Source organism: Tupaia chinensis, unplaced genomic scaffold (genome assembly GCF_000334495.1).
Source record: "Tupaia chinensis unplaced genomic scaffold, TupChi_1.0 Scaffold000002_1, whole genome shotgun sequence".
NCBI classification, from domain to species: Eukaryota; Metazoa; Chordata; class Mammalia; order Scandentia; family Tupaiidae; genus Tupaia; species Tupaia belangeri.
Window position 1 is genome coordinate 3,368,259 of NW_006159428.1, and position 15,782 is coordinate 3,384,040.

Genomic DNA, 15,782 nt, shown 5'->3' on the forward strand with positions numbered 1-15,782 from the left:
CCCCTAAAGAAAAAAAAAAAAAAAAAAAAAAAATACCTCTCCAAAAAATAAAATAAAATAAAATTTTTAAAAAATTTAAAAAATTGTAATTCTTTTTGCCTACTGCCCTATGTATTTTTTTCTTGAAAGCTGGGAGGCACACTATTTTGTATACAACTTTAAAATAGAACATTTGTTCCCTCTTTAATACACTGAGAGCTACAATAAAGGTTTTGTTTGTTTGTTTGTTTTTTAAGATATTTTTGCTATAGGGAGCGTGGACTTGCTGGAGAGAGACAGAAAGTGAGAAATCACCGCCTGAGGGTATGACCATGCCACAATCCCTTCTCTTCCATTCTCTCAGGATTTTGGGCTCACATACCTGTTGTGCATTTCAAGTCACTGGTTCCAGGACTTAAACTATGGTTGACCACATAGGAGTCCAATGCCTTAGCTACCATGCCACCTGCTGGCCCTCATAAAGTATCTTATATTAAAAAAAAATTAGCAATACATATTTCACCTATCAAACTTTTAAAATATTTTTTAAAGAGTTTATTTCTTTTATGAGAGAGAGAGACAGAAGAAAAAGAGGCGGAAAGACAGGCATCCGTAACACAGTCCCCATGCTGTGATCCATAGCCAGCCCAGATCATGTGCGTGCATGTGTGTGTGTGTGTGTGTGTGTGTGTGTGTGTGTGTGTTCTGACATGGTCAGGAAAGCTCTGAACCTTGATTGAACCCAAGATACTTTTTGTGTGGATCCAGTTGATTCACCACTGCACTACCACATAGCTCCACCTACAAAACATTTATTAGATAGATATAAAACCTCTTTCTCTCTCTCTCTTTCTCCTCCACAGATCTATAGGCAACATACAGGCATATTATATACAGGTTTTTATACACAGAGGCACATATAATCTGAAGACTTGCCAAGGACTTGGAAAAGCAGACTTTGTGGTGTAATAGTTGACAATGTAATTAGTCATAGCATTTTGTGTGTGTGTGTGTGTGTGTCTATGTGTGTGTTAAAGACTCAAATGAGCGCACCCCTTCTTTAAAATGTTATCTCTTCTACAAGGTTATTTTAGTCATATAATTAAAAGTATGTGCCAAAAGTTAATTGTAAGGATGACAGTCTCAATTATAATAATTAATTATATGAACCAACTTAAAAACTATTCCAGGGAACCAGTAGTTAGTGTAATGGCTATGTCGCTGGACTCCCACGTAGTCGACCGCGGTTCGTGTCCCGGACCCGGTGGCTTAAAACTCACGCTGGGCACGTGTGCGTGCGTGCCCAAGATCCCTAGAGGAGAATGGAGGAGAAGGGATTGCGGTGTGACCATTCCCCCAGGGGGTGATTTCTCGCTTTCTGTCTCTATGTCTCTCTCTGTCTGTCTGGCGAGCGCACGCGCCCTATAGCGAAAATCTCTCAAAAAAAATAGACAAAAAAAAAAAAAAAACTGTTCCAGAATATAGGGCTGGTGAAATGAATGCTCATCTAAAGAATAAAATATTTTACTTTAGTAAACAGTTTTTTTCTGTGTATTATGTATTGATAATTAAGCTATTTAAATCTTTATAGCCGAGTCTGTTAAAGTAACATGGGTACTATAGTGTTTAAAACCATGTTCATCTGTGAAACCAGGTTCAACTCTACCACACATGAGCTCTTTAGGCTAGGCTAGTTACATAGTCTCTACAAACACTCATGTACTATAGCAATTATATCTAAGCCTCTATTGTGGATTTTGTGAAAAAATAAATACAATATCCTTAGTACGCATCTGTCACATAATATATGAGCATTAAATGAACAAGACAAACGGGCAGGTATTAAGTTCATTGAAACCTATTCAGTCATTTCAACAATGCGGAAAAACCACACAGTTGAAAGCTCAATGTATTTGAGATAGACATTTAAAAAGTACTTTATGAAGGGTTTTTGCATGAGTATTAATGGTTAAGAAAATAGGAAAATTGGAGTATCATTAATTTCAGGGCCTCTCAATGAGATTTTTTGAGGTTGCCTACCTACCTAGAAAATGGGTTCTAGGAAGAAGTAATTTACCATACACTTCATTTTTTGTCTTTCTTTTTCTTATATTAGAAATAAGCATTGATCTAATTTACCCATTGCGTCGAGTTTGATGAGTTAAGAGAAAATGTTCTCTATCATCACTTAGTTAATGATAATGTTTAAATATGAGGATAAAGCTAACTATTGAATGGATGATTGTTTTGTAGTGTGATTGGACTTACCGATGCTACGTATCCATCTAAGGGAGAGCAGAAAGGCAGAGTAGAAGCCAAAGAGGTATCTAAGCTGAAAAAAATCCCTCACACAAAGTGCAAATATTTCTTGTATATAAGTTCAGGAGAAAAGGAGAGCATATTGATTCAGAGACCTGTGTAGCTACTTAGTACTTAAGAGAATATCTTCTAGCAGAAATTACTTCATATCACATAGTCAAGAGTGCTGACCGCAATTGTGAATTATTATTTAAGAACCAACCTGTAAGTCAGGAGGGCAAACATGTATTTTATACATGAGGAAACTGAGTCAAGAGAAAATCAATGTCTTGGCCAGTTTCAAACATTGACTCACTTCTGGAGTCAAGATTAGAATGTATTTTCTAGACTCCCAGCCCAAGCTTCTTTCTATCGTATTATGTTTTCTATCAGTAGACATGGCAATTATATGATGAAACTATGTTCTTGCTCAAACAATTATATTAATATAAAATGTGTATAGTTTCTTAATATTTATCTCTGCTAAAATGAAAAGTACTGGTCTATATAATAATGACTCAGGCTTTTTGTTATGATTCCTCTACTTTAGCCACAATTTAACTCATTGCTCAGCATAATAAACAGACCATGAAATAGTGTATAAAATTAAATTTAAACAAATTGCTCTTTATCTGAGTTTCATTGGATTAGTTTAATTGGCTTTATTAATGAAGACAATTTGTAATAATAGTTAAAGATGAATGTGTATAACCTAATTTTTCACCATCAATATTTAACTGATGCTATAATTGAATGTTTTGATTTAATGATAAAAATAAGGGTAAATGTATAATTATTTAATAAATATGCAGATAATAACATTTAAAAAGCAGATGACTTTAAGTGCTTTCTTTTAAAAATACATAATTGAGTGGACCCCTGAGGAATTTTTGCATTAAAAATACACGTACTTATAGAGATGAAGAAATGACAGAAAAAACAAATAGAATTTGACAAGAAATGAACCAACCAATACACAAAAAGCTAGGACAAGAAGGGTGGGGTAAGTAATGGATGCAAATATATGTGGTTTTCTCATTATTGATCCTGCAGAAGTTTATGTGGGTGAGAAGGAAGGATGGGGAGGGGAAAGACATTCCCATTATTAATGAAAAATATTGTAACTTCAACTTTTAACATTGGTTTTAAATTGAATAATTCAATCCACAAACTCTTGTGTTTTATCAATTCTCTTAGCATAAAAACTTGAACTGATTTTTTTAAAGTGAATTGACTGCATTTATAATATAAATTTCTAATAAGGATAGAACAAGCCGAGTTGAACAGAACATCTCTAATAACAGAAAATATATAAATATCTTCTTGAATAGTGGAAAATCATTGAAAAGTATAGAGTATCTCACACCCCCACCCCAGGTTATGTACTGAGGACATCTGAAAAATTTACAGTGTGAGAACCAGCAGATGGCAGTGTGGTTATGTTGCTGGACTCCCACGTAGTCAACCGTGGTTAAAGTCCTGGACCCAGCAGCTTGAAACTCATGCCAGGCATGTGTACACGCATGCCCAAACTCCTGAGAAGAGAGTGGAGGAGAAGGGATTGCGGCATGGCCATTCTCCCTGGGATGAGGGTGGGGGGCCTGAATTCTCACTTTCTGTCTTTCTGTCTCTTTCTGTCTATCCAGTGACTGCATGCACCCTAGCAAACATCTCTCTAGAAAAATTTTATAATGTAATAAAATAAGATTAAAAAGTTAGGTTTTCTCAGTTATGATAATGTCATTTAAAAAAAATCTACGAATACCAAAAAAATAAATAAATAAAAATGAAAAAGGGACAAGCAGTTGGCGTGATGGCTATGTCACAGAACTCCTATGTAGTCGACCTCAGTTTGAGTCCCGGCCCGGTGGCTTAAACTCACACCTGGTGCGTGTGCATGTGTGCCCAAGATCCCGTGAGGAGAATGGAGAAAGGATAGCAGTGTGGCTATACCCCCCTGGGGGGGTGATTTCTTGCTTTCTTTCTCTCTGTTTCTCTCTGTCTTTCTGGTGAGTGCACGCACCCTATAGCAAAAAACTCTCAAAAAATTATGAATAAACAGAATATAGTATTCCTTGGGTTTACTCAAACCATTCTGAAATATGTGTACTCCTTTTGAACTTATTTTGAGATATTTGTGTGTGTTATATTCTTATCTCAATATTTTAAATACTTTCTAATCTCTTCTTTGTGTAAGATATCCAGTATCACAAATTTATTTGCCATATTTTTTTTCTTTTATTGGTGAGGGAGAATTTATTTTTAATATTTTGCTATAGGGTGCATACACTTGCTGGAGAGACACAGAGAAAGATAGTGAGAGGAAAAGTGAGAAATCAGCCCCTCCAGGGGATGGCCATACCTCATTCATTTCTCCTCCATTCTCCTGCTGGAATTTCGAGCATGGATGCACACATCCCTGGCATGCTTTTCAAGCTATCAGGTCCAGGAATTGAACTATGGTTGGCTATGTGGTAGTCCAATGCCTTCACCACTGTGCCACCTACTGGCTCCAAGAGAGGGCTATTTTTTCCCTCCCCAGCCTCCCAGTCAACTATGGGTAAGGCAGTTGTGCTCAGATTGGCCCAGGAACCAAACTCAGGCCCTTGGTATCTTCCAGCCTGGCAAGTAGTGGCATTATCTATGCATAGTGTTCTTTACATTATGGGACAAAACTGATGATATTAAAGAGGATTTAATATTAATTTAAGAGAGTCTTTTTTGTAATCACCATTACACTGTCTCATTTAAACTAATCAAAATATATGTCCATTTTGGTTCTATTAGTCTATTAGCATCCGTTTTCATCCTATTTTGTATTAGCAGTTTATAAGTCATGAGAAACTAGAAAATACTATAATATCTATTGTGAATTTTTACAAGTTATACGTATTAGAGAAATATTTCTGATAGCTTTTAGAAATAATCACAGTTCCTTTACTAGATTTTTATAAATATAATTTAAAGATTTCTAAATTTGGATGAGAAATACATTACACATTTATTTTTGTTAACCTCTGATTGAAATTTAACATTCCATGGAGCCATACATGTAGACAACAAACCATAATAGTGTTGGTGGTAACCGTGTCATGGTTGTGTTGGCGGTAACTATGTCTTTCATATCATACAGTTGTGGCAGATCCATTTAAAAATTACTTTTGGTCTTTATATTTTAACTATTATTCACCTAATTATAGTCTCCTTATATTCAGACACCCATACAATGTCCAGAGCTGTTGGGTAACTATTGGTGAACACTACAGGTAGATCAACTTCCAAAACCTAAGGTTTTAGTTATGCTGAAGATTCTGCTCTCTAGGGTTCTTTTTTCTACCCTACATCTTCCTTTGGTCGTTAAGTAATATGTGTTATGGAAAAGAAGTTGTTGTCTCTCACTATCCAAATTTTTCAAGCCTGAATAATTCAAATGAGATTTGACTCTTAACCCATTAAAACTGTTGTAACATGGATAGGTATGGCTGCTGGAAAGATGACTTACATACTGAAAAAATGCAGATGAGTTTTATTAAAACATCTCTTTGTGGAGACCAGCAGATGGTGATATATTTACGTCACTGGACACCCATGCAGTCAACCATGGTTCGAGTCCCAGACCCGGCAGCTTAAAACTCACACTGGGGGTATATGCATGCATGCCTAAAGTGCTGAGAGGAGAAAGGAGAAGGTATTGTGGCGTAGTTATCCTCCCTGAGGGGTGATTTCTCACTTCCTGTCTCTGTTTTTCTGGCAAGCATACACCCCCCCTATTGCTAAAGTCTCTCAAAAAAAAAAAAAAAAAGAAAGAAAGAAAACAGCTCTTTTTAAATCTTCTTTAACTTTAAGAAGATATTGTTGATATATTGTGCTATGATATAAATCATTTCCCAGGCTATACACCCTAAGAATTCTTAATATTTTAAATTTGACTCTCTTTTTTGTACACCATCTGTATTATGAAATAAGGAATTTACACACAGCATATTGTGTAAATGGCATTGGTGTATTATAATTCTGCAAATATATTACACATTTAAAAATAAATTTGTGAAGTACTCTACAAAAATATCAAAAATTAGATTCATTATTTTCGGAAGGCCTGAAAACTTGTTATTTATCTGTTCCACCCCTGTACCTTGGCAGAATAACTTCATTTATACTGACCTTATGTGATGTTGTCTCTTTTACATAATTCTAGAAAGAATAATGTAATGAAATGAAGGCTCTCTGATCTATTACCTATCCATATGCCTAACAATGATCTCAGTTTTAAGGGTGCAAGAAAATTATTTATTTAATTCTCTGTAAGTGTAATGATGCAGGGTGGCTGATACTAAAAAAAATAAAATAAAAAATGAAAGAAGATGATGTAGTGATAAATGATAGTATGCTAGGAATTTTAAAAAATGGAGAGGAATAACAATTCCACGTTTGATCTTTAGCCATATATATAAATATGTTTTTTACTGGGTATAGTTAAAATATATTGAACTCTTATTCTGTTACAAGGACTTGTTATTTACTTTGACTGCTCCTTGGCGTAGGAAGCATAAGGGTTGACATCTAATAACAATTCATCAAGTTCTAATGTGACTATCATTAAAATAGACTTACCTTTTGGTATATGTGGTTTAATGAGTTAATTATTTTCAATTACCAAAGACTGTCATGCTATCAGTGAAACCTGTGGGAAGCACATGCTTATTTTCTCTGTAACCATTTTAACCAGATTCAGTTAAAAGTAGGAAATTCAGTTTGTCCCAATTATAGCATGGTACAAATAGTGAAGAGAGTTTAGTTTCCTCTCATTATTTGGTATATTTGATAGTGCCCTAGATTTTTTTCCCACAGTGCATGAATAAAGCTTTCAAAATATACACAAGAGCAAAGGCATCAGTGGTGTAATGTAAATGAAGAGTTGGACTGGAATTCACAAGAATGCTTGCTAGTCCCAGCCCTGTTTTACTGTGTAACATGGACAAACATATTTACCTCCTTTGAGTTTGTTTTACTGAGAGAAAGAGAGAGATGATACAGACAGATAGGTGACAGACAGATAATCAATAGATCGACAGAAGAAAGGATTTCTTTTAAACATGGTATTCTTTTTCTTTTTGAGAGTTTTTTTTTTTTGCTATAGGACACGTACACTCGCCAGAAAGACAGAGAGAGAGAGAGAGAGAGACACAGGCAATCACTTCCCAGGATGGCCACAATGCAATCTCTTCTCCTCCATTCTCCTCTTGGGATCTTGGGCATGCACGCACACGCACCTGGCGTGGGTTTAAGCCACCAGGTCCGGGACTCGAACCGCAGTCGACTACATGAGAGTCCAGTGACATAGCCATTACGCCAACTGCTGGTCCCAATCATGGTATTCTTAAAGAATATGATAAAATGCTTTTAAAGTCATCTACCTAGATGAACACACACACACACACACACACACAAACTGAATTATTATCATCCCTTCTGATTAGAGAATCATAGTTCTTTATCATGCAAATTTGTTAGTAAAATTTTACAGATAATCTCAGACAGGTCTGATACAGCAGTGAACTGAATACATTCCATGTACTAGACTTTAGTTACTGGCTTTAATTACTGGCCATCTTCCCATCACACAGCTAATGATGCTGGAATTCTTTCAGGACCTAAGAATACCAGACACCATTTGAAAGAGTACATTAACTACTTAGTTATGTAAGAATTGTTTTGTTATATGTAGATTGACTTATTTTTTGTCATATGGCACGTGCACTTGCTGGAGTAAGAGAGTGGGAGACAGTGAGAAGAAAACTGGGAAATCACCCCCTGAGAGGATGGCCACACCACGGTCCCGTCTCCTCCAGTCTCCCCCTGGGACATTTGGCATACTTGCACACGCTCTTGGTGTGAATTTCAAGTCTGGAATTCGAAATGTGGTTGACTGTGTGGGAATTCAGGGACTTCACCACCACACTATCTGCTGGCTCCTGTAGATTGACCTTTATTTATCAAAATGTTAGCTTGAAAAGTATTTGGGAATCTGCGTCTGTTGATAATTACTGAATGCTCAATGCATTTTTTTTAATGTGTTGAATTTTAAAAAAATGTGTTAGAAAGTGTGTGCATTTGGGGAGAGAGAGAGGAGAAAGAGTTAGAAAGTACTACCATGGGGAATGGTCATGCTGCAATTCCTCCTCCTCCATTTATGCTTCATTTTGGGACTTTGAGCATGCACATGGTGCTGATGTGCTTTTCAAACTGACAGGTCTGGGCTTAAAAAACAAGGTCAGTCATGTGAGATTCAGCTGCCTTCATCACCACCACAACTAGACTCTTGTGTTAAAATTTTAAAGAGATAGGGACCAGCGGTTAGCCTAATGGCTATGTCGCTGGACTCTCAGGTAGTCGACTGCAATTCGAGTCCCGGGCCCGGTGGCTTAAACTCACGCCAGGCATGTGTACATGCATGCCCAAGATCCTGAGAAGAGAATGGAGGAGAAGGGATTGCGGTGTGGCCATCTCCCCAGGGTGAGGGGTGGGTGGGGGGTGTGATTTCTCGCTTTCGGTCTCTCTCTGTCTTGTCTTTTCTGGCGAGCACACGTGCCCTATAGCAAGAAACCTCTCAGATTTTTTAAAAAAGATATAATGATTTTAACAAGTTTATACAAAATCAAAAATTAGATTCAATAAAATAATCTCTAACCTCTATGATCTATCAGTCACTTTTGAATAATGTTAAATATTAGAATGATGTAGAATATTTTTATAATTATATTAGCCCAAAAGTTTTATTCCTATTGTGTTTCAATTATGCATAAGCAAATCGGTTTTGTATTTTTGAGTCACATCTCATAAATTATATAAGAATTGAGCATTGAAGCACAAAGATTAATAATGAATTCAGTAGAAAAGTGTTTTTCTTTAAAGAAAAGAAAAACGTGCATTTTTTAAAGCTGAATTAACAGGCAATAAACTGCACACTTCAAGTACAAAATTGGAAAGTTTTACATATAAACATTCATTAAAGAAACCATCACTGCAATGATCATAAGCAATACATCCATCATGCTAAAAAAGTTTCCTCAGGGCCTTTTCTTCCTCTGGCCTCCTCAGACCATTCCTCTCTGGTGACAACTCATCTACTTTGTGTCTTACAGATCAATTTGCATTGTCTAGAATTACACATAAATGGAATCATACACGTAGTATATATTAATTTGTATTGTGTCTTTCACTTAGAATAATAAATTTGAGATTCAGCTATGTAATAGTGTATAACTTTTTGTTATTACTTTATAGCATGAATTATGTCACTATTATTCCTAGCTTATTTATGGAAATTTGGGTCATTTCTAACTTTTTGGCTATGAAAAATAAAGTACTATGAAAATTCATGAGCAAGTACTTTTTAAAAAATTATATCTAACAGTACAATGGCTGGCTCGTTTGGAAGGTGTATTTTAACTTTTTAAGAAACTAGTTTTCGGGACCAGCAGTTAGCGTAATGGCTATGTCTCTGGACTCCCACGTAGTCGACTGTGGACTGCGCGGCTTAAACTCACGCCGGGCACGTGTGCGTGCGTGCCCAAGATCCCGAGAGGAGAGTGGTGAATGGATTGCGGCGTGGCCATCCCCACACCACTAGTTTTCCAATGTGGCTATACCATTGTATTTTTCTCACCAACAGTGTTTGTGCATTTTAATTTCTTTCTGTCTCCACTTCCTCCATGTCTCTGCCCACAAAAAAAAAAAAAGCTTGTAATTTTAATTGTCAATATTTTTAATTTTTGCTACTCTAACATATGTTTAGTAGGAACTCATTGTGATTTAGTTTGCATTTCCCTAATGATAAATAACACCAACCATTATTTCATCTACTTATTTGAAGTTCCTATTATCTTATGGTGAAATGTGCATTTAAATATTCTGTGTAGTTTTGTTTACTTATTTTTGATTTTGAATATTTTCTTTAGACTTCCTTTAAATCCTTTAACATGTATGTGATTGCAAATATTTTCCTCCATTCTCTGATTTATCTTTTCATTGTCTTAACAGGATCTTTTGAGGACCAAATATTTTTAATTTTGATAAAGTCTAACTTATCAAGTATTGTTTAATTAATTATGTTTTTAGAGTTATATTTTAAAATCTTTGCCTAGCCCATGGTAACAATCATTTTATTTAGTTTTTTTCATAATATTGATAAGTTTTGGGGATGGCATGTGTTTATGTCACTGGACTTCCACGTAGTTGACCATGGTTTGAATCCTGGACCCGGCAGCTTAAATCTCACACTGGGCGTGTGTGTGTGTGTGTGTGTGTGTGTGTGTGTGTGTGTGCCCAAGATCCCAAGAGGAGAATGAAGGAGAAGGAATTATGGCATGGTGATTTCTCATTTTCTATATCTCTGTCTCTCTGGTGAGCGCACATGCTCTATATCCAAACAATTTCTCTGAAAAAAAAAATTGATAACTTTTGGCTTTTTATTTAAGTCTATACTCAATTTTGAATTAATTTTTGTGTATAGCATTTGGTATGGATCAGTGTTTATTTTGTTCTACATAGGAATATCTAATTATTCCAGTACTACATGTTGAAAAGATTATCATCTTATCACTAAAATAGTTTTGCACCTTTGTAAAACTTAAGTATATTTCTGGACTCTCTCTTTATTCTATGGATCTGTTAATCTTTATGCAAAAGAAACTTTCTTCAAAACTGAACCTATATATTAAATCTGTAAATGACATTCATCATGCCTTTGCAAAAATATTTCACTATTTTGGATCTTTTGTACTACTGTTAACGGATGGGAGAGTGTTGAGCTGCATTGTGAAATCCTAGGTTCTTTGGGTTCAGATCACTAAAATTAGAGATCTGTCCCTAGGTGCAAAATGAAACCGCAACCATGAATGAAGTAGGCAGAAAAAAAGATTTAATAGAAAGAAAGGAAAGGAAAGAAAGTACACCCAAAAAGATGGTTGGGCGGGCAGATTGCCAGGTGGAACCACGCTTGGTACTAGTTAACTGTTATTTTTATTACTAGAGGTCATGAATATTCATTAGTGGGACCCCCCCACACACACACACCTATGTCCTTCCTTTAAATTTGAATCCGCAGGTTCTTTTCCTGTACCTGTGCATCTTCCTCACAGGTAAAGAATGAGGAACTTGATCACCTAATTGCGCATGGTGCCCAATGCGAGCCAGGTTGTCCCAATTAGACTGTCCAGTTAGTCTATTGCCCTAATAGGAATTGACCAAAAACGCTTGCTTAGGTCTTTTTGATAAGAGAAAAATCTACTAATTATCACTGTGTACTTCTCTGAGGCCTCAAGGAAGGAAGATGGCAAATTGCCTCACCCTCCTGGCACCCGGAGCTAGAGGAGCCTTTTGCTTTTCTCTTAGGGCTGCCTGTTCATGGCTAACTGCCTACCACACTACCACATAAATTTTAGAACTTTTCAGTTTCTAGAAAAATATTTTTAGAGGGATTTTTATTAGGATAGCTCTGAAATCATTGATTAATTTGCCAGTTGATTTCTTTTTCTTTCTTTCTTTCTTTTTTTTTGGGGGGGGAGAGTTTTTTGCTATATGGCGTGTTTGCTCGCCACACAAACAGAGAGAGACAGAGAAACAGAAAGAGAGGAATCATCCCCTGGGGGGGATGGCCCTGCTACAATCCCTTCTCCTCCATTCTCTTGGGATACTGGGCATGCACGCACATACGCTGGAGTGTTTTAAGCCTCCGGGTCCGGGACTCGAACCGCAGTCTACTGCATGGGAGTCCAGCAACATAGCCATTATGTTAACTGCTGGTCCTGCCAGTTGATTTCTTAACAAAATAACTTTTGTGACCCATGAACATGGTATAGCTTTCCTTTTTTTTAGGTCTATTTTATTTTCTGTGAATAATATTTTATAGTTTATTGAAGACAATATTTTATTTATATTTTAGTACTTCAACTTTGTAAAGCTATTATAAATGGTATTAGTTTTAAATTTCAGCTTCTGAATATTTCTTGCTAATATATAGAATTATTATTCAATTGCATACTTAAATTATACAATTCAATTATTCCAATTGCATAAAATTATATTGAATCCTATAATTTGTGAAATTTATTTATTAGTACCTACAGTTTTTTGTAGATTCCATTTGATAGTCCTCACAGATAATATCATTATCTGCAAATAAAGATAGATTTATTGCTTCTCCATCTATTTGCATTCTTTTATTTGTTTCCTTAAATGTACTGGCTAGAATCGTTAATATAATGTGGAATATGTTTAACTAAGAGCAGACAGTTCTATTTCTCCTGATCTTTAGGAGAAAGAATGTAATATTTACCAATAAGAAAGTTATTAGTTAATGTTTTGTATAAATGGCTTTATAAGATTAGGGAGGTTAGTTTCTATTTCTAGTTTGCTGAAAATATAGGGAAAATGAATATTGAGTTATATCAAATCTTGTTAAATTGTATATACTGAAGTATGTCCATGGCAAGTAAACTTGTTTAAGACCAAAGCCTTTTAAAAAAAAACAAAACAGTCTCTGGTTGATTTAAGGACATTGGGGAAAATTATCAATTGATAATTAAAGATAAAATAAATAAATGTGAGTGGTTGTCTTGGATCTTGATGCATCAGGAGATAAACCACCTACTATTTTGTTGTCTATACAAAGAGTTTGAAATCACTAAAAAAATTGTAGTTCAACATAGTAGTAGTGGTATAATGTTATGGCAATATTTTGTTTTCAAGACTGATTATTTTTTTCCTATGAGAAAAAGTAGTCTAAGCAGCTTGTAAACTGTATAGCTTTGGAAATTGGTTTTCGATTCAGATCCGAAAATGTTTGCTAACAATTTTAACCTAAATCTAAAAGGCAAAATGGAATATATATGGAAAATTTATATGTCTGCAAAGTCATTTGAAAGACAACTAATAATGTCAAAATCACAAATAATCTTGAGCTATTTTATATACTTGCCATGTTATCAAAAGATAAAAAGAAGTGAATTCACCATTTCCACATAAATTTGAAGCAAGTATATTTTTAGCTCAAGCTGTATTTCCAGCAGAACTCTTAGGACCTTGATGCAAGTGCAAAGAGAATTTCGATATTTCCAAATCTATGTAGCTGTGCAATTTAAGTGCTTCTACCTAACCTTCAATTGCAAGAGATTAATGTATAATGTAGTGGCATGTCAAAAGATACATACGAAGGGAGGAATCTAATAAGAGTTCAACAAACATTTTCTCTTAAGAGCAAAGTAATAAATGCTGTTAGGCTTTGCATACAACATATAGTCTGTGCCAAGTATCATATTTTTTTAAAAAGTTAAATATGTAAAAAGAAATAATAATTTCTTAATTTGGGAACTATACACCCACGGGCTGTGTGCTGAATTAGACCAAGCCTCCAGTACAGCTCTGTAAATGACTTCCAAATGATGAATGTCTTCAATGAAAATCTATGCTCAAGGTATCACTATTTGACTATGCTTATCTGTGTAAAAAAGACATTTTCAATGACAAAATATGAAAAGTTTTCGTGCATATCAACATTAACAGTTAGAAGTAGAAACCACTAACTTTGAACCCCAAGTAGATGAGATGTCATCCTTTCCCCCTGAAAAATCCATCTTTCTCTTGTTTAGATGTGCCTGAAGAAATCGTATTCAATTATTTTTAAATTATTGTTTGTTTTAAGTTGACAATCAATTATTTATAGTTAAGGATTACAAAGTGGTGATATGATTTAAACACAATGTGAAATAATTAAATCAAGCTAGTTAAAGTATCTGTCACCTCAGTCTTTATTGTGGTGAGAACATTTCACATTTACTCTCTAAGGAATTAAAAAAATGTACAATATTCTGTTATTAACTGTATTCATCACTATGCGATAGAGCTAAAAACCACCCCCTACACACACACACACGCACACACACACACAAACATATTTTTGGCCAGCTCTGTAGTGCAGGGGTTAAATGTTGAGCAGAGGAAGCCAGGTATTACATGGCCTATTGATCCAGTCCTGGCTCCTACAGCTTGAAAAAACAGACTAGGCATATGCATGCACATGCCCAGAATCATGACAGGATGGAGAATTGAAGGTATAAGTATTATGGTACAATCTGGCCTCATCTGAGATCTCTCTCTCTCCCCTCTCCTCTTCATCTCATGCTTGTGTGCGTGTCCTCTAACATAAACAAACATATATCCTTTGTCTGAGATTTTGTACCTCTGTACATTATTTCTCATTCCCCCATATTCCAGCCTCTGTAATCACCCTTGTACTCTCTCTTATATAAATTTGATTGTTTTAGATTATGCATGTAATTGAAAACATGTAGTATTTGTCTTCTGTGCCTGGCTTACTTAACTTAGCATTAAAAATCCACCCACTTGGGATCAGTGGGTGGCATGATGGTTAAAGTGCTGAATGCTCCCACATGGCTGACCACGGTTCAAGTCCTGGACCTGGTGGCTTGCTTTGTCACCTTCTCTCTCTCTCTCTCTCTCTCTCTCTCTGTCTGTGTGTATCTCTCTGGTCAAATGAAATATGAATTAATGAATAAATAAAGTTAAATAAATAATTTTAAAAATTCATCCATTTAGTATAACTTTTCTAATTACATCCATGTTCTTTCAAATGACAGAATTACCTTTTTTTTTTTTTGAGAGGTTTTCGCTATAGTGCGCGCGCGCTCGCCAGACAGACAGAGACATAGAGACAGAAAGCGAGAAATCACCCCCCAGGGGGGATGGTCACGCCGCAATCCCTTCTCCTCCATTCTCCTCTCGGGATCTTGGGCATGCACGCACACGTGCCCGGCGTGAGATTTAAGCCACCGGGTCCGAGACGCGAACCGCGGTCGACTACGTGGGAGTCCAGTGACATAGCCATTACGCTAACTGCTGGTTCCCCAGAATTACCTTTTTAAAGACTGAATAGTATTTTACTGTATATATATATATATATGCCACATACTTTTTTTTTAATTGACAGGATGTGCATGAGAAAGAGAGAGAAAAAGAAAGCATCATACAATGGGGTGTGTTTATGTCACAATTATTTTAACTTCATTTCTGCATTTTATTTAGAATTGGGGCATATATACACATATGTCTTATATATTTTTCAAGTCATTAGGGCTGGGATTCAAACTACAGTTGACCACATGAGGCCATATGAGACCTAATTCTTAATGCACAGGACTTACTGATTGTGTTATGGGACTGACTATCACATTTTTCTTAATTATTCATCTGTTGTCAGATCCTTAAGTTAATTCCATAACATGGCTATTGTGAATATTGTTGCAGAGAACATGGGAGTGGAGACACCTCTTGATGACATTGTTTTAAAATAATTTTGGTAAATACCTTAAAGTAGGATTGCTGGGAAACATGGTAATTTTCCTTTCAATCTTTTGAGAAACCTCTATAGAGTTTTTATATTGGTAGTACTAATCATTATTCCCAATAACAGTGTACAAAGGTTC